Source organism: Cyprinus carpio, chromosome A6 (genome assembly GCF_018340385.1).
Source record: "Cyprinus carpio isolate SPL01 chromosome A6, ASM1834038v1, whole genome shotgun sequence".
NCBI classification, from domain to species: domain Eukaryota; kingdom Metazoa; phylum Chordata; class Actinopteri; order Cypriniformes; family Cyprinidae; genus Cyprinus; species Cyprinus carpio.
In genome coordinates this window covers 17,885,836-17,902,657 of record NC_056577.1, presented here as the reverse complement: position 1 = coordinate 17,902,657, position 16,822 = coordinate 17,885,836, and the positions used below count along the sequence as shown (strand labels likewise).

The 16,822-nt window shown below is 35.1% G+C and overlaps 2 pseudogenes; one reads left to right on the top strand and one right to left on the bottom strand.

Moving 5' to 3' along the window:
* Positions 1-4,204: 4,204 nt before the first annotated feature.
* LOC109091221 lies at positions 4,205-6,182 on the top strand (annotated as a pseudogene).
* Positions 6,183-6,258: 76 nt separating this feature from the next.
* On the bottom strand, positions 6,259-15,170 carry LOC109065220 (annotated as a pseudogene).
* Between the last annotated feature and the right edge of the window lie 1,652 nt (positions 15,171-16,822).

Genomic DNA, 16,822 nt, shown 5'->3' with positions numbered 1-16,822 from the left:
AAGAAGACATTGCTGATGGAAGTTAGATAAGGAAATAGGTAACTTGCCAGGCAAAAAATTACATTTTAGTAAGAAAGATAGGCCACCAAGTTGGTTAAATATCTTATTTGGGATTAAAAAAAACACAATGACATTGGATTTGCAGGGCATCTTTTCAGCCAATTTACTTTAAAGGTGTTTACAGTATCTGCAAAGTCCAAAAAAATCAAGGCCACCTTTGCTTCTAGCGAAGAATATACAAAGTGAGAGAGAGCCCTTCAACTTTAGATATAAAAGAACTCTATAATGAAAGATCTCTTTGTTTTGTTTTTTTCTCATGTAGCTCGATCTGAACGCTCATGTAGCTCGATCTGAACGCTTTTTTTTTTTGTTTATCATATTATCAGAAAAATGTAAATGATGTCACTTCCTGCCATCCTCATTCGCTGCGCACCCCAGCAATGATGCGATGTGAGATTTCTGCTTAAACCCCGCCCATTTGTGAAGTCCAGCCCACTTGGAAGCCCCTGGCTGCAGCCTGCAGGGGCTTCCAAGTCTTTTCATTGGTTGGTGGCAAAGTAAATGACGCCTACACGTCGCACTCCAGGCAGGATTGCATTTCTACTTGTTTGCCACTGCGTGCACTTGTGAGTGGATGAGCTATATGATTTGTTTAATTTGAGTAATTGTAATCTTTGATTACAACATTCCTACTTCAAGTAACATAGTTCACTAAAGCAGTGGTTTCCGACCTGGGCAGGCATTTACAAATTTTAGATAGTTTAAGGAAAATATTACTAGTTTATTTTGAACATGGGGCCTTCATAATAAATGTTTAATTTACTGTCACATGGAACCATTTTTAAAATTAAATTAAAAGTAATTTAAATTTGAAATATTTCTATTACTGCAGCATAAGAGACTTGTTTCAAAAACAGTACAATCCTTTGATGGTAGTGTACACATGTACACATGAGGTTACATATTTATACTAGTCAAACATTTGAAGCGGATCAAAACCTTTCATTAAAGTCCTAAAACCAACCAAATTCCAATATCCGTTCTTGTCTTAGGACAACTTGAATGAACAGTTTTGATCCACATCAAGTGTGTGTGTGTATATATATATATATATATATTATATATATATATATAGATGTATATGTGTATATATATATATATATACATATATATACATACATATACACATATATATATACACATATATACATATACAAAAAAAAATACAAAAAAAAACATAATTATATATATACATATACATATATATACTATACAATATATATATACACATACATATACACCATATATACATACATATATATACATATACATATATACATACATATACATACACATACATATACATATATATATATACATATACATATATATATATATATATACATATACATATACATATACATATACATTATATATAGCATATATATATATATACATACATACATATACATACATACATACATATACATATATATATATACACACATACATACATACACACATATTATACATATATATATATACATTATATATATATATATATATATATATGTATATATATATATATGTATATGTGTATATATATGTATGTGTGTATATATATATATATATATGTATATATATATGTATATATATGTATGTATGTATATATGTATGTATGTATAAATCTATAATATATATATATATATATATATACCATAGATATATACATACATACATACATACAAATATATAAACAATATATATATATATATATATACATATATACATACATATATACATACATATATATATATATACACATACATATACATACATATACATATATACACACATATACATATATACATATACATATATACATACATATACATATATACATATACATATATACATACATATACATACATATACATACATATACATACACATACATATACATAAATATATACATACATATACATATATATACATACATATACATATATACACATACATATACATATATACACATACATATACATATATATACACATACATACATATATATACACATACATACATATATATACACATACATACATATATATACACATACATACATATACATATATATACATATACACATACATATATATACATATACACATACATATATATACATATACACATACATATATATACATATACAAACTATCTATAGATATAGATACATAATTCTATATATATACAACATATACACATATACATACGTATATACATATACATATATACATATACATATACATATATACATATACATATATACATATCACACATATACATATATATATATATATATATATATATATATATGGGTAGTGTATGACATGAATTAAAACAAACATTAAAAGCATTAAATAAGATTTGATGATACCTTCAGAAACCTTAGAATAATCAGTTCATCTTTTGTTATGACTTAGCTTAATTGTGCTTCAAGTATGGCAATGGTCAAAGACAAAATGTTTGCAAACCACTGCACTAGAATAATATAATATTTGATGTTAAAACTCATGGTCTGTACTTGTTTCTGTTTGCAGGTCTTTGGAACTGTCATCATTTATTATACTCACTGTTTCAAATCCTGCTTTGGTTATTACGGAAATGGGAAGTGTGCATTTTATGATAGCACAGAGGACCCAGACTGTTTCATGTGTCAGGGCAGAGTGGTGGGTGAGAGGATTAATGCTTGACCGAAGAGATATGTATATTTACAAATGCCACCTTTCCCCTCTGTCAGAAGAATTAACGGAACAGTATCAGAACTAAATAACTAACAGTGAAGTACTTGTGTCTTTGCGTGTCATTCATTTACAAACAGTTCTGATGTTGGTAACGTAACCCTTTTCATTGTCAATTACATTCATTATGCCAACTTGTTCTTCTATCAAAAATAACTGAACAGTTTCAACCAAATAAATAAGAGTGAAATAATTGTGCCCTGGCATATTATTGATTATTCAAACTATTCTAATGTTTCTAGCACAACCCTTTTCATTATCAATTTAATTAAGAATTTAAATAACATTTAAAGAGTGGACATTGTTGCTTTGAATATTCCACAATGTATTTTATTTACAATGAAAACAAATAATATTCAAAGATTCGATTCGCTGTTTACATCAAATGTATAATTCATAAATATCGTTTGCAGCTCCATTTCCTGTTTACCGTGGTGTTGATGCCATTACGTCAATAGCGTCTGTCTGCGGACCAATGAAAAGATGTGGGGCGGGCCTGCACGGTGTCGATGCCATTACGCAATTACGTTGCCACCAACCAATGAAAAGACTTGTGGGCGAGGCGACATGTGCAGCCCCGCCCCGATCTGCAGGCTGCAGCCATCATAGATATACATAATAAAGGCTTTTATTATGTATATCTATGGCAGCCATACCTAGGGCTGTTCGATTCCGAAATTTTTGGAATCGAGTCCTATTCCGATTCCTGGTTCTTGAATCGATTCCTCACTGTTGTTTTCGATTATTTTATTTTTTTTTAGATTGAAGGAACTTAATCTTACTATGATGACTGCAGGATAGGTCGTGGAATGTATCCTTTTCATAATTTGAAGATTAAAAAAAAAAAAAAAAAAAAAAAAAATGACGATTAGCCTTAATTTTGTCTGCTTTGAAATTATCATAGCCCACAGCTCAGGGACATGCTTTATCGCATCATGAATTAAACAAGACATGAAGTGTCTAAAATAATTGTGCACAGCTCAGCTGAATGATGAAGTTTACTTTGACTGTATGCTTTGCACACTATTAACAAACTGCACACTGAAACAAAATAATCAGAACATTAATAACTGATAGAGCTCGTGGTTTACCTGTCAATCAGATGCGCTCTCGGCCATGATCTATGCTCGTGACGTGTTCTTTTATATTTTTTATTGGCTGATAGAAATGTTTTAAAAAATATTATTTTAGATGGAAATAAGATCAAGATCCTCGATGACGTCATGATCTATTCTGTCGTTCAGTGCTCAAGCAAGTTCCACCGTGACCTGAATCGTTTTTTTTTTCGTATCGATACGAAACTATCTATCCGAATCAGGAAACTAATCAGACTTTAATAACTTTTAGCGAGCACGAGGGAGGCGAATGGTAATAAAAATATACAAATTAAAATAATATCTCACAACTCTCTTGAGCGTGAGGGAGGTGAATGGTGCTTCTCAAACGGTAGGCTGCATCCTAAAATTCAGATGATCAGTAAGCTACCGACTCGTTTTCTTTCAGTTTATTTTCGTGAATTTAAATGTGCCTTCCGTTTGAGAGACTCCCATAGATACGCTTTGTTGAACTGAAAAAGGCTCAAAGATCTGAGGAGACAATTCCCCTTGATGGGATCGATTCCAAGTTTTGGAATCGACTCTCGATTCCCAACGCCTCGAAATCGACGAATCGATTCTTTTTGGAATCTACTCCCAGCCCTAGTCTAGCTCTACCCATTTGAATCCGGCGGGAAAATCGCGGATTTGGCAACAGTAGAGGACGATACGAATTTCCGGATGTTTTCCTTTTTAAAGAAAAGTACCGCGTAAAGAAATCACGGCGTGTCAGTATTTGCTCCCTGTTGTTCTGCCTTTTTAAAAGAGTATTTTTAAAGAGCAATGTCTTACAGAAGAGGAGCTTTTAATTGTTCTTGAGGGAGTAGACAGAGCTGGGAAAACAACGCAATGTCAAAAAAAACTCGTGCAGGCGCTACAGCAGAGCGGACAAGCGGCAGAAATGATGCGATTTCCAGGTAAAATGACTTCCCTCCTCTAACTATCCCATATAAACCATTTTGGGAAGCCTTACCTAGACAGACTCAGATATATTATCTGATATATGTACGTGTGTCTCTCTCTTTCTCTGAAGTATTAAAATAATAGTGAAGAATCTCAAAATCCAAAACTAAAATGCTTGATAGAAAACAACAAGAAACATAATTTTGCCTGGATCTTAATGATATAAAGAAGGCTATGATTTGGCAGCTCACTGGGTTTTGAGACACAGCATTAATCCATGACAGTGTTTGTGTTTTTTTCGTACTGAGGCCTTTTTTTGTTTTACAGACAGAGCCACTAAAATTGGTCAGCTGATCAGTTCGTACCTGGAGAAGAAAAGTAATCTGGAGGATCACACTGTTCACCTGCTGTTTTCTGCAAACCGATGGGAAATGGTGTAAGTTATCACTCAGGAGTTTATTTCACATTAGTCCAGTAAAGTGCATGAATACGAATGGCTCATTCATTTATAATTCATGAAGTGGATCAATCAATCAACCTGTTTTCTTTCTTCAGTCCTCTGATCAAACAGAAGTTGGAAGAAGGGATCAATCTAGTGGTGGACCGTTACGCGTTTTCAGGAGTGGCCTTCACTAGTGCCAAACCCGTGAGTGTTACGGTTACTCCGATACAGGGAAGAAATATGGTATTCATTTATAAAGGATCGTAAAAGACTTTTGTTAATATTATAAATGAACAATATAAATATTATTTGTACTAAATACTGTTATTTTGAACTGAATATTCATCAGGAATCCGGAAAAAAGTTGTTTTTTTAGAGAATTAATTTAGTTGTTTTCTGTGTAAATGTTCAGGGCTTCACTCTGGAGTGGTGCATGAATCCAGATATGGGACTTCCAAAACCAGACCTGGTGATGTTTTTGCAGCTCAATCCCAGTATGGCAGAAAACCGTGGAGAATATGGGATTGAACGGTATGAGACGAGCGCTTTCCAACGCACAGTTCAGCAAAGATTTGAAGAGCTCATGCAAGATTCCTCAGTCAACTGGAAGGTGATTTATTTTTTTTTTTTTTTAATTTACAGTATGTAACTATCTTCAAATTAGTTTAATCTCTATCTTTTGGCTTTCTTTCTCTAGGTAATTGATGCTGCAAGGACCATAGAAGAGGTGCACAAAGATATTAAGCTTCTGAGTGAAGACATCATCAGTTTGGCCCAGAATCAGCCAGTTGGAGAGCTGTGGAGGTGAACGGATCACCGGCTCTGAGAGCTTTTACACTTTTTCCTAAGTTTTTCTGTCACTATATGAAGTAGTACAGAAAATGCATAATTATTGTATTTTAACTTTTTAATGATTTGATAAATAAATATTCATAAAATAAACATTTGAAACATCAAGACAAAATCATTCTTGTATAATTACACGAGCCATCCTACCTAATCTGCAAATGTGTAACCCTTGCTAATGGTGACCTCATTGTCATTTACAATTTCATACAGGTCCAACATTTCACCGACTTTCATTGGTTAAGAGTAAATGCTAAATCACATCTGATTAGCATGTCTCCTGACCAAAACCATAAAATGTGTTATGGCAAACCAGTGTTTAAAGTTAAGGGGGTAAAAAGGCACCATATCACTTAAAAATTAATCTGTAGTGTTAAGACTCAATATGGATGCACATAAATGCAACTAAGTACGTACATACTGATGATCCTGAGTGCCTGTGACCATGACACTGACCTCGGCTCGCTCAGGGTGACACAGAGCAGTCAGCATAACTGTTTAAGAAGAAAGCTGTGTGTTTGACGCAGGTGACCATGCCGCTGTGGCTTTGGACGTCAATGGTATACTTCTCTTCCCTCTGAGGAGGCTCTACCACAGAATTTTGAAAGTCTGGCAAATGCAACTGTTCTTCACAAAGACAGGATTTCAAATTCTTCATCCTCAGAATCAAAGAAGCGTGCGAGCCTGTCTGAATCCAAGAAGTCTGTTGAGGAAAAATGTAATGAATAATGGTGTGTATTTATATTATAGAACTCTTTGTAAGCTCTTTTAGAATTCAGAATCTATAAAAAAGCAGTATAAGAGATTACCTGGAGTAAGGTTTAGTACATCTGCGGTAATTAGATGAGATGGCTGACTGTCTACCAATTCAAACATAGGAAGACCTCTACAGTTTGAAACCTGTACAAGGAAAAAGAAAATTAGAGTGAACCAGAGGTATAAATACGAACTGAGGCTTTAAAAATTTAAAAGAAATTTGTGGTTTAAGTACCTTACGAATTTGTGCACACCAGTCATCAAAATCATCCTCGGTTTGACAAAAGAAGCCCTGATGGACAAAATTTGGCATAATTGATACTGTTACTCAAAGGAAATTAGTTTTTACTGTTTTTAACAATTGTATTAAACAATTCAATCCCATTTTTTTCCCAAAACAAGTGAGCACACGTTTGACACTTTTGATCAGACAACTGTGGGGAAAATGGAATGATAATCCAACAATAAATACATATTTTTCTTTATGTAATAGCAAGACTCTAATATGTATAGCTATATACCATGAATTAGTTAGTTACTGTAAAGGGGGCTCTGTGTTTTCCAACAGATGTGACATGCACATTTTTGCATGTATTGTGATCATGATTTACTAGATGATCCAGAGCGATCTTAAAAATGCAATCAAAGGTTTGGGGTTAGTATGATTTTTAAAATATTTTTGAAAGAAGTAGTCTCTTCTGCTCACCAAGGATGCATTTATTTGATCTAAAACAGTATAAGTGTTAAATATTATTACAATTTAACGTAACAAAATTGTATTTAATGTATTTAAACAGTATATTTTTTTCCAGTAGAAGCAAAAAGATGAATCCTTTCAGTCCTCAACGCCTTGATTTGGTACTCAAGAAACACATCTTATTATCATCACAGTTGTGTTGCTAAATATTTGTATTATGATACATTTTCTGGATTGTTTTGATAATTAGAAAGTACAAAAGAACACAATTTATGTGAATTAGATTTTTTGTTTGTTTGTTACATTATAAATAAACTCACATTTGATCAACTGAATGCAGTCTTGCTGTTTTTTGTTTTTTTTTATAATTATAATGGTACTGTAATTTTTTATGATACAGACATCATCTGTTAAGGGTAATTAAAGCAGCTCTGGTCATTGGACAATGTTTCCAATTTGTTCACTTAAAAATGCAGAAATCTGGAATTTCATTTATTACTGACAAATATGTGTAAAATACATATCTTTTAAACCCCTTTCAAACTGAAAAAATACATTTGGTCACAATGTTAAATATTATATGAGATTCAAGTGGTTATCAGGTGAGTGATTTTGAATTACTAATATGTATTTTGAACCAAGGCCTGAGTATACACTTTCCAAACAGGATTCAAAAACAAAAAAAAAAATCAATAAGAACACAAAAATGCGAATTGAAAAAAAAAAAAAATAGAGAAATGGGGGGGGGGGGAAGAGTGATATGATACTGGGAAAACCAGTAATAAGTGTTAACTAATGTATTACAATTTAAAACGTAACAAAAATTAGTATATATGTATTTAGGAAGTAATAAAATTTAATATGAGAGGTTAGCCATATTACTAAAAAAACAAAAATTGTAACTAATGTATTCTAAAGTATATTTTTTTTTCCAGTCCCAAGTGAATTCTTCATCTGAACTCGCAACTTGATTTGGTGTACTCACAAAACACATCTTGTATCACTACGAGTTGGTTTGCTAACTATTTTGTATTATGATACATTTTCCTCGGATGGTTCTGTGATAATTAGAAAGACAAACGAATACAATTCTGCACTTATCTAGATTTTTTGTTATGTTTGTTACATTATAAATAAACTCACACTTTGATCAACTGTAAATGCAAGTCTTGCTATATTGTTTTTTTTTTTATATAATTATGTAATGGTACTGTAATTTTTTATGATACAGACATTCTCTTTAGGGTACTTACAGCACTCGGGTCAAGTGTGTGACCATGTTAAGAAATTTATTCACTTAAAGAAACAAAATCAGAAATCTGGAAGATTCATATTATTCACTGACAATTATGTGTTAAAATACGTATCTTTTACAGACCATTCAACCTGAACAAATACATTTTGGTCACAAATGTATAAATTATTATCAGTGGAGGATTCAAAGGTGTTTCTACTTCAGTTGAGTAATACTGGATAATATAATGTGTATGGCGGGGAAAAAAATTTCTTCATCCAAGGCCTGGAGTTAAACACTTCAAATACAGGATCAAACCCAAAGAAAAAAAAAAAGAACACAAAAGCTCTATTTTTTTGTGTGTTGCCTTTGATATTATTGTGTAACACAAGCAAGAAGCGTATAATATTACATTTTTCCATTTGGTTTTCATTTTCTAAACGGGTTTCCTTTAAAAATGCTAATAAAAAAATTAGCATTTACTCTCACTGTATGTAGGTCAGGAACAGCCATCAGATTTAGATATAGGTTGGAATTTCAGGTAGAAATCCACAAAAACCCCATAGTTTAAACAGGTTAAGCTCTACTTACAGCAAGCATATGGAGGGTCGACAAAAGCTCACAGATGCATTCGGCAGGAGGGTGCTGGCAGTGGTAGGGAGTCGTCTGGGAACTGTCCATCTTCAGCTGGGTCCACAGCTGGCTGGAGTGGGTATGGGGGGGTCTAGATAAATGAGCTCATCACCTGCAGGGTGCATCAATAAGAAAAGATAATGAAGCCGCTTTAAAACCCCAATATACTGCCATATAGCATTTATATAATCTGTACTAAACCACAGACAAGCCATCAAACTACTACAGTATAACAGCAGTGGTTCAAATGATGTCACACTACTAGTTCATGTTGGCATCTACCTAATTCAACTAGCTTCTACCAAATAAACCAACAAATTTGTGACAAAATACCATAGATGTTGATTGGGCACACGATATTTAGTTTTACTTTGCCATCTGAAATATGTATGTCATCTAAGAAGAGACAGGTAAACCATTTTGGGTTGTGATTCGCCAATTGGAAAACTGACTTTTTAGGTTCGCTGAAGACACTCTGCTACCTACAAAGCCAATGAAGACGTGAGCACTTGTTCGGCTTCCCTCCTATTTACTCCTAAAAAAGACGGCAACAATGAGTCAAAGGTGGGGAATAGCTGTGTGATGAAAGACCTGAGGATAAAGGTATAAACCAACCTCGCGCAAACAACTCTGTATAGAGGGTTATAAAGGCAATAAAACGCCTGTCGCGGAATCAGGAATCAAATGTACGTCAGAGACTTACGGATATAATCATAAAGCAGCATATAAGAGTTTGTAAATCCTCTTCAGAGAACCTGGAGAAGAAGAGGGGGGAAAAAAAGGTGATCAGATTAATGTGTAATGTGATTATAACTTTAGTAAGGTGGTCAATATAATGCATTACAAGTAAGATAGGGTCCCGTGAAGAGCCCCGGGGTCCACGGTAAAAGTAGGGCGATCAGCGTGGAACAAGGAGGGAGTTGCGGTACCGAACAGAAGCACGGCTCCATCAGTCAACGGGGTGCAAGAGGCGACAAAGCCACTCCTGCCGAGAATTACGACCAAGAGGGAGTGCATTTCGCCGAAACGGTCCTCTGTGCAGCAACCAGAAGCGATAAATCAACATCAACCTGAGTCGAAAATGGTCCCAGGGACCACAATAGCATACACGAACTCGATCATACAGACAAGGAACCAAGAACTGAAGACAAAAAAAAAAGCAGGTATGAGATCATATACGCTTACGAGTCTTACAGGACTTTGAAAGAGAAGAGAAAACTATTGCGCAGCCATGGGCAATAGTGTGTTTTTTCGAGCACACATTAGGGTATGTCGCAGACATTTCATAATACCTAGATGCGTTAAGCGACCACTTTTTCCCCAGCTTAGCAGTGATGGCATGTTTTACAAGGTGTGCGTTCTACATCATTGAGCTACAACCAGGTTTTTGCATAGTTAAGCTAAAACAGTGTCTGCTCATCAATGACTGTGCAAGTCCGACACGGGAGGGCCAAAACAAGCTGACACCAATAGGTAATAATCGAAAATATTATGCAGAAGGGCGTTAAATACCGTCACTGTTTGTCGTTGTTGAAAACAAAGCACATTCAAGATGATGTTAAACGATTAGCGTTATCTGCACAAATCTGACTTTGCATGATTTCATTATGAGATTCACAGTGATTAAAAATTAGTAACTAATTATTGGTTTAGGTCCTAGTGAAAATAACCTTCTTTTAGTAGACGCCAATGATAATGATGGAATACCATGTGACAACGAGCTTTGGGCTGTTTCAAAAGTGACAAGTTTATGTTTTTGGGTGTGGACGGGTTACAAATCCAAGCTTGTACTAGACGTGGTATATTGAGCGAAGCTCTTCATCCGAGAAGATAAGTCCATTGATGAAGCTAAAAGCGCATTAAAAGACGCTTGTGCATAATCATTAAACTAACATGGTACCATGTGATTACCTAAAACTCAAAAGCTGGGTAAGTTGAGTTTCGTGTGTTTTCGGCGGCAGGACACTTGCAACGGTCCTTAAGGTTTGAAATGGAAAAATGACTTACACATAACACCGGGTAGATTTATCATGGATAAAAAGCTTACGCGTGGCCCTATTGCCATAACACTATAAACTGAGGATACTTTTAAGATAAGACACCAACCCAAAGCAGCACTGTGCACAGACTAACCTGTGAAGTGGCTTGAAATGACAAGAAAGATGGTGAAATGATACCTTGAAGAGCTTAGAGTCAGCGTCTTGACGCTCGACTCGCATCGTACATCTCTGAACGAATGAACACTGCCTGTCACTTTTAACTGTTTTTTGCAAGATGAGGACGCTGCGACTAATACAATAAGTTGCCATCACACTTCTGCCAAATTAAAAAAAATAGACCTAAGGCTGAGAGCTGTAATATCGCTGGCTGTGGGTTCAGAGTCAAGTACTAAAGAAAAGGGGATAAAGACGTTGCAGTGATTCATGTATACATGTAACAGGTTTTAAAACCTGCCGTTTTGCGATTGTTCTCTGACAGATATACAAAAGAAGATGTTTTGAGGAATGTGGAATATTTAACTGCCATTTTAATGGACAAAAAATGGGAGACCATTACTCAGCATAATCGTTCTTTGTATGTTCCATAAAACAAAGAACGAAAATCATAAACAGGTTTGGAAATGCCATGAAGAGTGAGTAAAATAAGGACAGATTTATTTTAATTCTTATTTGTTAAACGGGTAAAACAATACTGAAATGAACATATAAACCTGTAACTATAAAACCGGCTAATGTTCATCAGTGCTTTTGCCTACTATAAGAAGTAAGTATGGTCACGTCTCAAATCCTTATTCCCAAAATTCCACAATCCCCCTCTAATCATGCAGAAAAAGCAAACACAAATGTCTGCAGATTCCATCTAGGCCTACTTAAGGGAGGACACTATGAAAAGAAGAACTCACTGATTTCCTCGATGACCACAGTATTGTCAACATAAAAGCTACATGAACTTGCCACTCCTGCTCCAGGAGTCAAAAAACTGCCAGTTTTCCTAGATGGGCAACAAGTTTAGATGATTTTACCGATTTAATGAGCTTAATAAACATTTTCCGGTATAATATGGCTACTAAAACTCACATAAACAAAGGATCAAAGTATGATTTAAATTTAAGAGATAAAACTATTTCATTTGGACTTGGCCAACGTACTAGTGAGTACCCTGAGCCACTGTATTTGGAGCCCATACCACTGGCCTATAGACTTGCCCTCACCAACACCCCTTTGAGGCTGAAGAAAACAACAAGTAATGTCAATACAGTTACTTAGAATCAGAATCAGAATCATGAATCAGAAAGAGCTTTATTTGCCAAGTGTGTTTACACACACACAAGGAATTCTTCTTGGTGTCAGGAGCTAGAAACTAAGCTAAGTAGAAACATAGTCCCCTGCTTTTTGTTTTTCCCCTGTTAATTCTGCGATGCGATCCGCTCTGAACAGCTGGAAGCCCGGCAGATGTAGCGCTTTAATCTGGAATGACTTTACTCAGCCAGGTTTCAGTGAAGCACAATGCAGCAGATTTTAAAAACAGGTCCCTGTTTGTGCGGGTGAGGAGAAGCTAGTTCATCCATTTTTTTTAGGAAGGGATTGGAGATTTTCCTAGATTGATACTAGGAAGCGCTGTTTGGAAAGCCGTGTTTTGCAGAGCTTAACCAGCGCACCAGCACGCTTCCCTCATTTTCCATTTGAGCAGGGACCACGCTGCCCCTCGACTGAACAAACAATCAACAAAACCGCGAAAAAAAATTGTCTAGTGTGTGTTTGCCTATATATCTAGTAATTTGTCTCTGGTAAAACTGATAGTAAAAGAATGACTAAACACAGAACAAAAACAAAACAAAAAAAGCAAAAAGAATGGGAGAGCTCCACACCATGGCAGCCATTCGCAGCACCATCTTGTTGTTGTTTTAGTTTACCCATCAAAAATAGTTTTTTTAACACTATTCCTATAATATTCAGGCAGCAGGTAGATGAGGAGTAGTACCTATTTGATGGATGGAAATAATAGCTGTCCTTCTTGTCAATGAAAGGCATTGAGAATGCTGATATATTCTGCTCTCTGCCGCTGACCTGGACTCCATCTCCAGTCTATTAAAATAAATAGAACCATCTCAGAGAACAGCAGACGCTTCTATAATCACCAACCATGTTAACAACAGGTAGTCTTACCTCTACCTAAGTGCCTGCAGATCAAGGCCTGCCCAAGAATCATCTGTCCACATCGAAGCATGCAGCCCCAGCCAGTGTCTGAAGTGGGACCAGTGCCACCTGCAACATCACATCCTTAACAAACCATCTGTAAAACTAAACAGGCTATTCGGATATGCATTCCTTGGACAGAAGATCAGGATTGAGGACTCTGGCTCTCACCAATGGGCTGGAAGTTCTTTCTGTACGTGAACCACAAAACGTGAGGTGAGCGTCTGCCAGAATCTCATCCTTCTCTGCGACAACAAAGAACATCATGAAACAAGAGCTAAAACATAACAGCACGTAACCTTCAATGTCTCCCACTTCATTACCTGTTAGAGCGCTGAACTGCTTTCCCAAAATCCAGACAGGCTCGGAGGTCTCTGGGAAATCTTCGATCTCTCCAAAGCGCAATGAGTCGTACGTGAGAGTAGCTGTTGAAAGAAAAGCCAACGATGACCAACTGGAAGTTAAAATAACTTGTAGACCAACAGAAACATTAAAAAGAGCTTTTGATCAAGGAAAAACAAAGACGGTTTGGACATATTTTCAGTTTTTTTTTTTTTGTTAAATTTTTTTGTATGCTCAGCCATTATCATTATCTAAAACATTTTACTTATATTCATTCCAGTATTTGATATTTTAATTAAAGTTCTAGTTTCATGAACAAACATAAAAACAAATAAAAGCATTTATTTATCAAATCTCTGTTTTTACATATGCATTCAAAAAAAAAAAGTCAAGATTTATAAGCTATTTCTTTATTTATGAACAAATATGGGTTAATAATGACTAATACTTATACATAAATTGAAATCTAACCTAGATTAATAGTAATTTATAATTTATTGTTGATACCTAATCCATTTAACTAATATTAAACAAACTGAACGTTATCTTAAAAGCTTTTTGGTACCTGATTTTTCACCAATTGTACTGCCTTTATATCGCGGTGTATGTGTAACTTCACCTTGTCCCAAAAGTTACACTCTTTTTAAAACGGCCACAAAATTGTTATTTCTAATAGATGTCATGCACCAAAGAGCTAAAGCCATGACACAGTGTGTAAAAGTCCTAACCTATGCTATTGCCAAACAGAGTACACATACGAGTAAACAAACGACATCGACAACATCCCTAAAGCATGATTCCAGTTGAAACGGGCGCGATCATTCGCTGGACCGCGCTCCCTTTTTTTTTAAGACTGCCTCTCTCGCTCTTTTTATGGCCGCTGCTGGCCACGAATGCTCAAGGTAGGAAAACTGACTATGAGTCTTAAAAGCACAGCCGTAGCATTTTGGTGCAGTGAACATCTAGAAGACCAAAACTGTGTCCATCCGTCATCTGACAGCAGACTGCTCTGTTGTACTGCCCAGCTGGCAGCAGTTGGGACGTTCTATGTACCATATTTAAGGACAAATTCCCAAACTGTAGAGACCGCCTCTCCAATAACAGGCGCGTGCTTGGTTGACGATGGAAGAATTTGCTTTTTAACAGGGGTTTCATGATTGCTGGACAGAGAAAAAAAAATGTAAAGAAATTTTGTTTTCCTGCGGTTTTTCTTACCTGACATCCATCCCGAACAGTGATTCAAGCCTATCTGTTTGTTGAGTGTTCCTTACGCTGCACTGACCAATCGGAATTTCATCACTTTTTCGCGTATTATTGGTACAGGTCAAGCGTCCGCATTTTGCCTCAGCGATTACAGAGATAGGGTAATCAGATCGCTTCAACTGCATTTGTGGTGGTCTTTCGCTGACCTATCCGAATTCCTACCAGGGCTCGTGCAATTGCATTATCTGAGGAATGCGGATGTAAAAAGTTTTTAGAGTAACGTTATTATGTCCTACATGATACCACCTATTCAACACAGGAGAATGTAGCATTTTTACGTAAATCTGTACCATATGCATAATTGTAACATACATAATTGCATATCGGTTTTTCGATGGTTAGAAATGTTTTCGTTGTCTCAAATATTATGCTATTTCTGACATGTTCTGACATGTATTTCTGTCGTATTGTTGTGTAAAAACTACAGGTATAGTCAACTAACTAGCCTACTAATATATGCGTCATCCCTTCCCTTTGTTTAAGTGCTAGTTTTATTAAAGCTCAAAAACAATATACACTGTTATCCAAAATCACGTGTGAAATGGGAAAATATTATTTCTATACCTTCCAGTGATAAAATATGGATCAGCAAGTAACAAAGTTTTTATTGCCAAAATAAGTCTTACCACATTGTTCTTTGTAATTTAATCTGAAAACTCACACATTTATTCTGTAATGTAATTTTTGCTAAAGACTTTGGGTAGCGGTGTATCGATGATGATTTTGCATACGTTCTACAAAGTAATCTAAAATAGACGAATCGATGACCCTCGTTTGTGGACCGCGTAATACTGGCTTCCAAAGCCTTACAAACACATTAAAGGTAATCATTATCTTCCTTTGGACGTTTCATATACATAAAGCTAAAGTAATGTTTATTAAACCCTGCTTTAGGCTTTTCTGCAATGATCTATAAACATATTTTTATGACTAATTGAATTTTATGTTCTTTGAAAAATATACAGACAGTAACATAACATGATAAGCATTTATAAATAACAAAGAAGCGGAATTAAATACAAACTCAAAGTCTAATGAAAACAATATCACGTGATAGATATTTTTATAAATCATAAATAATATGAAGTAATACATCGCTCTATTGTGGAATATCATCCTCACCACAACACCAAATCCTTTGTTTTTTTTCTGTCTTGTGAGATAACTTTAAATCAATAGGGCACCTGTAGTTCCACTTAAAAGCCACTAGGTGTCAGTGAGTTGTCGCAAAATTGGAATTATTACGCTGAAAGTTAAATTATAAAAGAGATAGTCAAATTGACAATGTTACTAGCCCTCCCAGATCATATTCCGAAATATTTGATCTAATATTTATCTTAATGAACATCTTAATATCTTAATATCATAATCGTTTCATTTCGGCCAATAGCTATGGTAGTGTGTGTAAAACACACTCACTTGCATTACTATGCTTTGTTAATAAGCCACTCATTTCTGTGTTCTTAAAGTTATTTTTTTGTTTGTTTTTTTTTTGGCTCTGGGTAAATCAAACCACATGTCGAATATGATCACCATAGTAACAATACCACTAAACTGTTATCTGATCTAAACTGCATCCTCCCACTCACTTTCACCCAATTACACTAATGTTGTG